Below are 12,016 nucleotides of genomic sequence, written 5' to 3'. Positions count from 1 at the left end.
CGTCCCCCATCTCTCACCCCCAATGATCTGGCCACCTATTTCCTCACGAAAATCAACTCGATCAGGTCTGAGCTCTCCAAAGTCACCCCTCCGCCTCTCCCCTCCCCCCCACCAACCCCCTCTCCTACTTTCCCATCCTTCCCTGCAGTATCCTCAGAGGAGATCTCCTCCCTCCTCGCAAGTGCCACCCCCTCCACCTGCGCCTCGGACCCCATTCCCTCTCACCTTCTTAAAACCATCGCCCCTGCCCTCCTACCTTCCTTAACTTCTATTTTTAACCACTCAATCTCCAAGGGCTCCTTCCCCTCTGCCTTCAAACATGCCCACGTCTCCCCCATCCTAAAAAAAACCCGCTCTTGACCCCACTTCCCCCTCCAGTTATCGCCCTATCTCCCTACTACCCTTCCTTTCCAAAATCCTAGAACGAGTCGTCTACAATCGCTGCTTAGAATTCCTTAACTCCCATTCTCTCCTGGACCCCCTCCAATCTGGCTTCCGTCCCCTCCACTCTACCGAGACTGCTCTCTCTAAGGTCACCCATGACCTCCTTCTTGCCAAATCCAATGGCTCCTACTCCATTCTAATCCTCCTTGACCTCTCTGCTGCTTTTGACACTGTCGACCATCCCCTCCTCCTCCATACCTTATCTCACCTTGGCTTCACGGACTCTGTTCTCTCCTGGTTCTCCTCTTACCTCTCTGGCCGGTCATTCTCGGTCTCCTTCGCTGGAGCCTCCTCCCCCTCCCATCCTTTAACTGTTGGAGTTCCTCAAGGGTCAGTTCTTGGCCCTCTTCTGTTCTCCATTTACACTCACTCCCTCGGTGAACTCATTCGCTCTCACGGCTTTGACTACCATCTCTACGCAGATGACACGCAGATCTACATCTCCGCCCCTGTCCTCTCCCCCTCCCTTCAGGCTCGCATCTCCTCCTGCCTCCAGGACGTCTCCACCTGGATGTCGGCCCGCCACCTAAAACTCAACATGAGCAAGACTGAGCTCCTCATCTTCCCTCCCAAACCCGGTCCTCTCCCAGACTTCTCTATCACCGCTGATGGCACGACCATCCTTCCCATCTCTCAGGCCCACAATCTCGGTGTCATCCTTGACTCGTCTCTCTCGTTCACCCCACACATCCTATCCGTTACCAAGACCTGCCGGTTTCACCTCTACAATATCGCCAAGATTTGCCCTTTCCTCTCCACCCAAACGGCTACCTTACTATTACGGGCTCTCGTTATATCCCGGCTAGACTACTGTGTCAGCCTTCTCTCTGACCTCCCTTCCTCCTCTCTCGCCCCGCTCCAGTCTATTCTTCACTCCGCTGCCTGGCTCATCTTCCTGCAGAAACGATCTGGGCATGTCACTCCCCTTCTTAAACAACTCCAGTGGTTGCCTATCAACCCCCACTCCAAACAAAAACTCCTCACTCTAGGCTTCAAGGCTCTCCATCACCTTGCCCCTTCCTACCTCTCCTCCCTTCTCTCTTTCTACCGCCCACCCCATACGCTCCGCTCCTCTGCCGCCCACCTCCTCACCGTCCCTCGGTCTCGCCTATCCCGTCGTTGACCCCTGGGTCACGTCCTCCCGCGGTCCTGGAATGCCCTCCCTCCTCACCTCCGCCAAACTGATTCTCTTTCCCTCTTCAAAACCCTATTTAAAACTCACCTCCTCCAAGAGGCCTTCCCAGACTGAGCTCCTCTTCTCCCTCTACTCCCTCTGCCATCCTCCCTTTACCTCTCCGCAGCTAAACCCTCATTTTCCCCTTTTCCCTCTGCTCCTCCACCTCTCCCTTCCCATCCCCACAGCACTGTACTCGTCCGCTCAACTGTATATATTTTCGTTACCCTATTTATTTTGTTAATGAATTGTACATCGCCTTGATTCTATTTAGTTGCCATTGTTTTTACGAGATGTTCTTCCCCTTGACTCTGTTTATTGCCATTGTTCTTGTCTGTCCGTCTCCCCCGATTAGACTGTAAGCCCATCAAACGGCAGGGACTGTCTCTATCTGTTGCCGACTTGTTCATCCCAAGCGCTTAGTACAGTGCTCTGCACATAGTAAGCGCTCAATAAATACTATTGAATGAATGAGAGGTGGTGTTTTCTCTGAGCAATGACTTCGCCAAGATCTGGCTGCCAAGAGGGAAGATTGAAAATGAAAACAGGCTCTGTACTGGGCAAATGCAGCAGCACAGCAAAGAAGTATGTTTACATGCACACAATGTGGAATGGATTGGTAGTCAACCTTTGGTCTTTACAGCCACACTCTCATTTACAGATGGGATTTCATGGTCAGTAGTATGAAGTTTGAAAACAATGGACAGTTCTAGACATAAACATGCACACACACACACACACACACACACACACAAACCCTAAATACAAACAGCAGCTAATGCCTCAGGAATCCCAGCAGGCATGTGGAGGGACTGGAGGGGGACTTGTCTTTTGAGTTTGAAGTGGGTAGAGCTTCCAAGAAAATGCTAGGTTGATGCTCCTCAGACATGCCCCTAGGGGCTCTATCACCAGTTTATCCATCCAACAGGGTTTTTTCGCTCATTTCCAAATCCACCAATAATCCAGAAAATGTAGTTGATTGAGCCTTTTTTACTACAAGTGATAAATACCATAAGTGGTCTTCACATTTATATCAGTGTGATGGATTGTCTGCCTGCAGGGAAAGTAGTCACCCTTACTTCACCCCTTTGGCATGACGTATTATATCGTTCTGCAACCCAATCACACTCTGGGACTTGCTGTCAGAGAGGGTCATTAGGTTGGGGTTTGGACAAATGGCTGCAAGTGAACTGGCTGATGTGATCAAGGGTCAGCAGCCCAGAGGCCAGCCCGACCAAGTTTGATAACTGTCAGGTTGAAAATCATTGTCTTGTAAAGATATAACATCAACAGCAATAAAGTAAATGATATAAAAGCTAACAGCCAGGGCTGTCAAAGAGAAAGCCCGAGAGAATTTGGCTGATGGAGCTGTGCCATTGATGTTGATCTGTTAATGGACCCTATTCACCCTGTATCCAAGTCCTCCAGGCAGTGAACTGGACACAATCACTTTTTCAGGCTGCTAGGGAACCACTATGTGACTGCCTCACACCTTAACTAGAACCCTGGATAGCTGAAAGCCTGACCTTTTAAGCTCCTAACTAGTATGGAAGAAGAGAAATCTCTGCTCCTCTCTAGTCCCTCTTTACTCCTGCCCCTTATTCAACTCTCCCATCTTGCTCAGCAGTATCTCAAGACGAGATCTTGAGATCTAGAGAAGCAGCGTGGCGCAGTGGAAAGAGCACGGGCTTTGGAGTCGGGGCTCGTGAGTTCGAATCCCAGCTCTGCCACTTGTCAGCTGTGTGACTGTGGGCAAGTCACTTAACTTCTCTGTGCCTCAGTTCCCTCATCTGTAAAATGGGGATGAAGACCGTGAGCCCCACGTGGGACAACCTGATTCCCCTGTGTCTACCCCAGCGCTTAGAACAGTGCTCGGCACATAGTAAGCGCTTAACAAATACCAACATTATTATTATTATTATTATTAGATCTTCCACCTTCTCTCCAAATCCACCCCCTCCAACTGCACATCTGACCCCATCGCTTTTCACCTTATCAAATCACTTGCCCTCCTCCCCCACCACCCCTGATTTCCATCTTTAACTGATGGCTCTTCAATGGCTTCTTCCCCACTGCTTTCAAACATGCTCATGTCTCCCCTATCCTAAAAAACCCTCCCTTAACCTCACGGCTCCCTCCAGTTATTGCCTCATCTCCCTACCATTTCTCTCCAAACTCCTTGAACAAGTTGTCTACACTCATTGTCTCAAATTCCTTTCCTCCAATTCTCTCCTTGACCCCTGCCAATCTACCTTCCATCCCCTTCACTCCACAGAAACCATCCTCTCAAAGGTCACAAATGATCTCCTTCTTGCCAAATCCAACAGCCTCTACTCCATCCTAATCCTTCTCTACCTCTCAGCTGCCTTCGACACTGTCGACCACCTCCTTCTCCTGGAAACACTATCTAAACTTGGCTTCATTGACACTGTCCTCTCCTGGTTCTCCTCATATCTCTCTGGCCACTCATTCTCAGTCTCTTTCGTGGGCTCCTCTGCTTCCCATCCTCTAACTGTGAGAGCTCCTCAAAGCTTAGTTCTGGGTCCCCTTCTATTCTCCATCTACACCCATTCCCTTGGAGAACTCATTCGCTTCCTTGGCTTCAACTACCACCTCTATGCAGATGATTCCCAAATCTACATCTCCAGCCCTGATCTCTCTCCCTCCGTACAGTCTTGCATTTCCTCCTGCCTTCAAGTCATCTTTACTTGGATGTCCCGCAGACACTTCAAACTTAACATGTCCAAAACAGAACTCCTTATCTTCCCACCCAAACTCTTTCTTCTCCGTGTTTTTCCAGTCCCTGTAGACAGCACTACTATCCTTCCTGTCTCATAAACCTATAACCCTGGCATTCTCTTTGACTCATCTGTCTCATTCAACCCCCAAATTCCAACTATCTCTAAATCCTGTTGTTCAACCTTCACAACATCTCTAAATTCTGCTCTTTCCTCTCCATCCAAACTGCTACCACGTTACTCCAAACACTATTCCTATCTTGCCTTGATTACTGTATCAGCCTCCTTGTTGACCTTCCTGCCTCCTGTCTCTCCCCACTCTTGTCCATACTTCACTCTGTTGCCCAGATCATTTTTTTTCAAAAATGTTTGGTCCACGTTTCCCCACTCCTAAAGAATCTCCTGTGGTTGCCCATCCACTTCTGCATCAAACAGAAAACTCCTTACCATTGGCGTTAAAGCAATCAATCATCTTGTCCCTTCCTATCTCCCCTCGCTGCTCTCCTACTAAAACCTATTACTACTACTGCTGCTGCTGCTGGTATTACTACTATGACTACTACTATGAATTGGGAGTTAATTGCTGAGGATACACCAGCACAGAATATTAGAATCAATAAAGGCGATGTTTTTTGAGCCAAATCTTTGTAAAGACCAAGAGGTGCTCTGAAGAGACAGTGGCCGGGTATCAGTTCTTGAGCAGTCTTTTCCTCAACCATATTCGGGGAAGACAAAATGGGAAGATTTCTTCATGGTTTCAAAAGATTTGGTCTTCGGGAGGAAGGTTTCTGAAACTTAATGATAGTATAGATGATGCCTCTAGGATGCAAGGGTAGAGGTGGGATGGAGGTGAGACTGGGCAGCTGGGGCTAACCTCCTTGAGGACTGAGATCTGTCTGATAACCCTATTGTACCCTCCCAAGTTCTGAGTAAAGTGCTCTGCAGGGAATGAACACTCAACTGATACCACTGATTAATTGATTAATTGCTGTTATTTAGGTCGCTGAGATGTAATGCTACACTGCTCCCACTCTCCCTACCAGCTGCCACACAATATATGCCATTAGACACAGAGGGATTAGGGGAGATTGTGGATGGATTGGCAGAAACCATCACCATCTACTGCAAAAACGACTTGTCCTGGATTCAGAATAAAATGGTAGAATTGTTGCTGATGTACCTTTCCCCTCTTAACCACTGGTATTTCAATAATACTCACCCTGAATGGCAAGGGACTAATAAAGGTGCACTACTATCCATGGATACCATCTAACACTGTCTTGGAACCCAAAGACAGCTCTACCTTTTTATTCTGAATCTATGACAACTTTGGAAATTAGCATTTTGAAAATGGATTTTAAAAGATCCAGCAAAAGCAGTGTGAGAAGCAGCGTGGACTAGTGGATAGCATATGGACCTGGGAGTCAGAAGGACCTGGGTTCTAATCCCAGCTCTGCCAACTACTTGGTGTGGGACCTTGGGCAAGTCACTGGTCTATGACTCGGTTTCCTCAACTGTAAAATGGGGATTCAATACCTGTTCTCCCTCCTACTTAGACTGTATGGGAAGGGGACTGTGTCCAACTTGATTAACTTATATTTCCCCCAGATCTTAGAATAGTGCTTGACACAGAGTAAGTATTTAACAAGCACTTGGGGAGCAGCATGGCCTACTGGATAGAGCACGGGCCTAGATTCTAATCCCGGCTCCATCACTTGACTGCTGTGTGACCTTGGGCAAGTCACTTAACTTACCTGTGCCTCAGTTACCTCATCTGTAAAATGGGGATTAAGACTGTGAGCCCCATGTGGGATATGGACTGTGTCCAAATTGATTAGCTTGTATTTATCCTAGTGCTTAGAATATTGCCTGGCACATAGTAAGTACCACTTAAAACAAAACAAATCTCATAATAATAATTCATTCACTCATTCAGTTGCATTTATTGAGCACTTACTGTATGCAGAGCACTGTACTAAGCACTTGGAAAGTACAATTTGGCAACAGATCCTTACCCAACAATGGGCTCACAGTCTAGAAGGGGGGAGACAGACAACAAAACAAAACAAGTAGGCACCAATAGCATCAAAATAGATAATGTACAAGTGCTGTTGTTGTGGGATGAGTACCAAAGTGCTCAGGGGGTATGGACTCAAAGGCATAGGTGATGTAGTAGGGAGGGGAAATTGTGGGCGGGGGAGATGAGAGATTAATCTGGGAAGGCATCCTGGGGGAGATGCAATTTTAATAGTGTCTTGAAAATGGGGAGAGTGGTCATCTACCAGCTATAAAAGCAGAGGAAGTTGCAGAGTGGAGGGAGGGCATGAGCAAGGGGTCAGCGACAAGAGAGACAAGATCGATGCACAGTAAGTAGGTCGGTTTTAGAGAAGTAGGCTGGGCAATAGTGGGAGAGAGCAGTGATAGGTATGTTAGGGAAGAGCTTATTGAGTGACTTAAAGCCCAGGGTAAGGAGTTTCTGGTTTTTGTGGAGAGAGATGGGCAACCACTGGAGGTTTTTGAGGAGTGGGGAGACATACACAGAATGTCTTGTAGAGAGCAACTGTCTTTTCCTGGTATATTGCAAACCATGCTCTCTTCACTTTGCTAAATTCATTTCTTAATGGTTCACCAAATCTAACTCTCTTGCTTCATTCCATTCTCTCTCCTCTTCACTTTGCCCAACCACATCCCTCCCATCCTTCAAAGCCTTTGGCCTAAGACTACTGAAAAGAAAACACCTGAGTATTCATGATAGATATCTGCTGCTGGCATTGGCATATAAGTGTGAGGTAGGTTTCACTTGCCTCAGTTGGCCACTATAATCAGTCAGTCAATTGTATTTATTGAGAGCTTACGGTGTGCAGATCACTATACAAAGTGCTTGGGAGAATACCACACAACAATAAACAGACATATTCCCTGCCCAAAACTAGAGGACTATATTGCTATAGAAATGGCCTCAGCTGATGAACTGAAATAACACCTCCCATTTTAATTGGGCCCCAAACTTGGAAGAACACCATTCTGTAATTTTTCATCCAGGGCTATTCAACTGGTTGGTTTGTTCCAAACCTCAGGGATCCAAAGACCATGTGCTGGTCCGAGGTGCCTGTCATCAGAGTGGGAACTCACTTGGATGGCCATCTGGGGATTTGTTTGAAAGGGCTTCTCCATTGCAGAGAAGCAGTGTAAAAGTTCTGTTGTTCCTCTGGGCCATGAAGGATTCCTTGGCAGTCCAATCATTTCCTGGCCCCGAGTGGCTCTGGTTGTAATTAAAATTGCTTTGTGTATCAGCAAGTTCTGGACCTCATTAGCCATCATCATTAATAGCTATACACTGATGTGGTATAAAGGCAGACGGAATATTCTTGCAAACTATTAATTACTTAAAGGACATTCCTGCCATTCGCACATTATTGTAATTTCAAAGATGGTGCTTCAGGGCGTTCTGGAACAATCTACTAAGGGTTGTTAATACAGTTCAACATTATAACTCAAACTATAAATTTAACTATAATTGTGTCTTCCCTATTTAAGCAATGGGTCATTAACTTTAACAGTGTCAAAGTGTTCTCCCTATTACATTCAGCTTAATTAGCACACAAGGTACTATTCAACAGCATTCTTTGCAGTGAGAAATATATTTGTACCTTTTTTGAGTGACTCGTAATGGTTACCGCTTGGGACACACCATTAAGTGAATTAAAAAGGAGTCATTATCAGCCAGTGAGAGAAATGAAGGCATTGAGACACACCCATTCCCAAGTATCATTCTGCTCATATGGATAAAGCAGGTAGAGTTAGTATCACATTGGTCTTTTCAGCCACACTCACAGATATGGATAGCACCTCCTCTAGATTGAAAGTTTCTTGAGGGCAGGGATCATGTCTACCAACTCTACTGTGTTGTGTTTTCCCAATTCCTTTGGACAGTGCTCTACACACAGTAAACACTCAGTGTACACCATGGATTGATTGACCTCAGCACCCACCAAGAGGCATCTTCAAAAACTAAAGGCAGTTTTATATGACACGTATTACTGTAGATTCTCTCAGATTTATTCTTATTACTCCTAACATTTATAAAGAGCTTTCAGTGTGTAAAGTACTGTACTAAACAATGGGGTAATTCTAAGACACCTTGCCACCAAGAGCTACAATAAACATATTGAAGAAGAATATAATAATTTTTGGCTAGTTAATCAATCAAACATATTTATTGACCTGGCCAGTGTCCAAGTTGACTGATGGTCTCTGAGTACAGGGTAGAGGATTTGATGTTGTTTACTCCCTACACTTCCTCTGTGACTGATGTAACCAAGGTCATGTGCTATATATGACAAACAACTAAGATTATATCTGCTGTCTCTATCGTGGTCTAAATAATAATAATAATGATAATGATGGTATTTGTTAAGCATGCCAAACACTGTTCTAAGCACTGGGATAGATACAAGGTAATCAGGTTTACCCACAAAGGGCTCACAGTCTTAATCTCCATTTTACAGATGAGATAACTGAGGCACAGAGAAGTAAAGTGACTTGCCCAAAGTCACACAGCTGACAAGTGGCAGAGCCAGGATTAGAACCCATGACCTTCTCTAAAGCCACACTGAATATCTGGGTAGTATGGAGGTGAACCTGTGGTCAATGATATTCTTTAGAAGTCAGTTCCAAAAAACTCTGGGTGGGGTCTTACAGAAATACAGATCATTGAGATGGCTCATCTCCCACCCCCTTCTGCGTCACCCTAACTTGCTTCCTTTGCTCTTGCCCCCTCCCAGCCCCACAGCACTTATATATATACCTATATATCTATATAGATAAATATAGATATCTGTGATTTTATTTATTTGTATTGATGACTGTCTACTCTCCCGCTCGCCCCCCAGACTGTGAGCAAATTGTGGGCAGGGATTGTCACTGTTTATTGTCATATTGTTCATTCCCAAGTGCTTAGTACAGTGCTCAGCACACAGTAAGCGCTTAATAAACACAATTGAATGAATGAACAATAATATCTGCAGTCAGTTCTCTCACCTTTCTTCTTCAAAATGATCCTGGTGTCATCTTTGTAACTCTGTGGCATTTCCTTGGGATTCCATTCGCTAATGAAAAGGCTGTGCAGGCACCCCAGGCTGAAGATCCCAGTTGGATTACCTCAGATCTAGGAGTTTGCCCATTCTTTGTGCTTCTAATTGTTGTGGTGACCCCTTATAAAGTTGGAACAAAGATTATGCCTTTCTGCTTGTATTTCATCTAATCTTTAAAAGGCCTTATTCTAGATAGTGGATGTTGTTAACAAGATCCTTGAATGTCATGGCTGAATGTTTCTTTTCTTTTCTGGGCTGAAGCCACCTAGAAGCTTTGACAGAAAATCACTTTTTTAAAGAATATCCAAAAGTGTTTTATTTTAATTTCAATTTAATTATGGGGTGCGTATTACAGTGCTCTGTACATAGCACTCAATAAATATGATTGATTGATTAAGAGTCAAATTGTAAGACTGCCCCGTGGTTACGACTCAACATGGCTAATTGGACAGGAATGATCATCCTAGGCTTGACTCAGATTGGGATCCAGAGTTTCAGCCCTTGATAAGGTGATAACCTGGCCCTGGGAAGGGGGGAAATTATTCTGCCTTTCACAATGAGAAGCAGCATGGCTCCATGGAAAAAGCCCGGGCTTGGGAGTCAGAGGTCATGGGTTCAAATCCTGACTCTACCACTTGTCAGCTGGGTGACTGTGGGCAAGTCACTTCACTTCTCTGTGCCTCAGTTCCTCATCTGTAAAATGGGGATGAAGACTGTGAGCCTCATGTGGGGCAAGCTGATTACCCTGTATCTCCCCTAGCGCTTAGAGTAGTGCTCTGCACATAGTAAGCACTTAACAAATGCCAACATTATTATTATTATGAATACAGGACCCCTTAGAGCTCAGAAAGGCCACTGCAATGCCTCTGCACCAATGAAGATGAGAAAGGAGTGTCTATGGAGGTGTGGTTGGGTAGAGCCAGTACGCACCAAGCAACAATGATGTTTTTGCCCCCTTGCTACTTTCAGTGTAGCTCAAGAATGGGGCAAAGGTGCCATTAGCCTGGGCATTTATTGCTGCAACTGGCAGATAGATGATCAAATCAATCAGTGATATTTATGGGGTGGCTTATTGTGTGCACAGCACAATACAACAATACAGAGAATAATACAACAGGGAAGGTAGACACAATCTCTGCCCACAAGAAGCTGGACTATACTCTGGGTGATTCAGTCAAGACCTTTTATTGAAAAATTCCTGTGTGCCGAGCACTAAACTGGGCACAGTGGGGAGTTAGAAAGAAAACAGAAGCTTCAGGAGTTTAGAATCTGACAGAGGAGACTGGGCAACAACACATAGGATGAATCAGCCCCACATATATCCCAACTTTTTGAAACATGAACATACACATCACTGCTGCTGTACAAAAGTTGATGTATTATATCCAAGTAATTGGGGAAATGAGAAGGGTAAAGGATGGGTGTGATGGCTACTGGAATAGTTGGAGTGACTTGTTAGGAAAGGCTTTAGGGAGGAGGTAAATACTGAACAGCTGCTATAAGGGAGGTTAGGGGTAAATAAGGAGAGAGGCAATCTAATGGCATGCCCAATAGCAGAAATCTGAATCACTTATCAAAAGGTGCTAGTAACAGAATATGGTATCCTACCACTTTAGAGACCCACACCCACTGAGTTATATTCCTTTTAGGTTTCTTTGTATTTATTTAGGGTATTTGTTAACCTTCCCTCTCAGGATCACACTTGCAGAGTTTCCAGTACTCTAACAGTCTTGGTTACTGGAGGGAGAGTCAAGCAGAGGCCTACCCATTCCATTCCTAGCTTGGGCAGTGGCTAGAGAGTGGAAGGCAATCTGCCGCAAGTCAAAACTCACCTGTGCTGGGCAGTAGCGGCATGGGAGATAGTTGAGAGTTGAGACTTGAGTTTATTGCGTGGAAGGTGGCAATGGTAAATCACTTCTGTATTTTTACCAAGAAAACTCTATGGATACACTACCAGAACGATTGCAGATGGAGAGCAGGGCGTTTTGGGAGAGGTGTGTCTGTGGTGTCACTATGGGTCGGAAATGACTTGACGGCATAAGACAAGACAAATTTGTTAAGTGCTTACTATGTGCCAGACACTATACTGCATCAATCAATCAGTGATATTTACTTAGGGCTTACTGGATGCAGATCACAGTACTAAGCCCTCAGGAGAGTATAATACAACAGAATTGGTAGATACAATTCATGCCCACAATAATAATAATAATAATAATGTTGGTATTTGTTAAGCGCTTACTATGTGCCGAGCACTGTTCTAAGCGCTGGGGTAGACATAGGGGTATCAGGTTGTCCCACGTGGGGCTCACAGTCTTAATCCCCATTTTACAGATGAGGGAACTGAGGCCCAGAGAAGTTAAGTGACTTGCCCACAGTCACACAGCCGACAAGTGGCAGAGCTGGGATTCGAACTCATGAGCCCTGACTCCAAAGCCCGTGCTCTTTCCACTGAGCCACAGGGGGAGGTAGAAGCTATTATAGATAAATAAATTACGGATATATTTGTAAGTGCTGGGGGGCTGAAGGTGGGATGAATATCAAATGCTTAAAGGGTACAGATCACT

The 12,016-nt window shown here is 45.3% G+C and overlaps 1 non-coding gene across 1 annotated transcript; it reads left to right on the top strand.

Moving 5' to 3' along the window:
* Positions 1-11,133: 11,133 nt before the first annotated feature.
* LOC114806923 lies at positions 11,134-11,271 on the top strand. The gene has a single exon (XR_003754976.1). It is a non-coding gene; the product is annotated as a small nucleolar RNA SNORA7 (small nucleolar RNA).
* The last annotated feature ends 745 nt before the right edge of the window (positions 11,272-12,016 follow it).

The sequence above is a fragment of the Ornithorhynchus anatinus genome, chromosome X1 (assembly GCF_004115215.2).
Source record: "Ornithorhynchus anatinus isolate Pmale09 chromosome X1, mOrnAna1.pri.v4, whole genome shotgun sequence".
Taxonomy (NCBI): Eukaryota; Metazoa; Chordata; class Mammalia; order Monotremata; family Ornithorhynchidae; genus Ornithorhynchus; species Ornithorhynchus anatinus.
This window is presented reverse-complemented; position numbering and strand designations above follow the sequence as displayed.